Below are 1,483 nucleotides of genomic sequence, written 5' to 3'. Positions count from 1 at the left end.
AAAAAAAAGTTTATCATAAAGAAATTTTTTTTTCAATATCTTACTTTAATCTTGAGTAAATAATTAAAATTATTTCACTTTACAAAGCCGAATATTATTGCTGATTAACATTTTTCAGTTAGAGTGTAGAGTTTTTGTTAAGTTTTTTTGTAGAGTTTTTTTTGTAAATTACATTCAAAATAGAAGTTTAAAAACAATACAATATGGTTTTGTATAAGATCCGCAGGCAATAAAATTAGTATTTGCTTGAATATTCATAAGTAGATTTTATTGAAATAATTGGATATAAGACATTTATATATTTAAATTATCAATTTTTCTTTTGATGTATAAAGTTTAATTGGTCCATTGTTTTGTCAAAAATTTATTTTATCCAACAAAAATACTATCTGTCAACAATAATTTAATAATTTCTGTTTTATTAAATAAATTTCAATGACTTTGGCCCATTTAAGAAACTTTGTTTGAAAAAGTTGGATTTTTTTTTTAATCTCCAGTTCGACATATTTTAGATCTGGCGGTACTGATTTCGAGTTCAAGTTTTTCTATGTTTTATTGATGAATCATACTGAATCCCTTATTTACAGCTTGCTTGTGAACTTGTACAATAGTACATTTTCATAAGAGCCATATGTATCAACTTTAATTTTCAGCATGTGTCTATTGGTATCCCATTATAAGTTTAAACAGCTGATTATAACTATAATAGATTACTTTTTGTCTTTTATCAAACTAATGAATATTTCACCTTTAAAATGATATTCATAATAAAAACAGAGTACCATTGTTTAATATTTTTAATAGCTAAATATTATAATATTAGTTGATTAAATTATAACTGTTAGGTATACTGTATTTTGGGGAAAATGTCGGACCTTAAAACACTTTATTTATTTTTTATTTACTTGAAGTTTTTTCTTACATAATACAGTAAAGCTCAGCATTTATACGACAATATCTAAATATTTAAAACATGTTTTCCAATAATTAAGTAAAAATGTAGTTAAATTTTTTTTATGCCATCACAAGGCACAACAACAAGTTGTTCGTTGGAATTTTTGATGTTGTAGCTATACTGAATAGAAGGTAAAAAATGTCTCTACAACTACAATATTATTCTATAAGCTATCATTTAAAATCAATATTATTCTATAAGCAATCGTTTAAAATCAATGGGCAACTTTATCATTTGCTTTAGAAGATTCCTAAAGAAGAATGTGAAGTTAGTTTGCATAAATATATCGTCACAATCTATTTCAAAGAATCTTATTTATTAGATCTTTTAAATAAATCTTTTTTTTCACCTTAATTTATTTTGCTCTTTAACAAACTCATACCATTAGACGTCCTAAATTACAATGGCAATTTTGGTCAAAGGTACATAACTCTTCCACTATTCCAAACTACAATTGCTTTTGAATAGTTGAACAGACTAATCGAGCATACTATTGGAAAGGAGACTTGAAATGCATTTCAAGTCTCC

Source organism: Hydra vulgaris, chromosome 13 (genome assembly GCF_038396675.1).
Source record: "Hydra vulgaris chromosome 13, alternate assembly HydraT2T_AEP".
NCBI classification, from domain to species: domain Eukaryota; kingdom Metazoa; phylum Cnidaria; class Hydrozoa; order Anthoathecata; family Hydridae; genus Hydra; species Hydra vulgaris.
The sequence above is the reverse complement of the archived record's forward strand: the minus strand, read 5'-3'. Positions refer to the sequence as shown.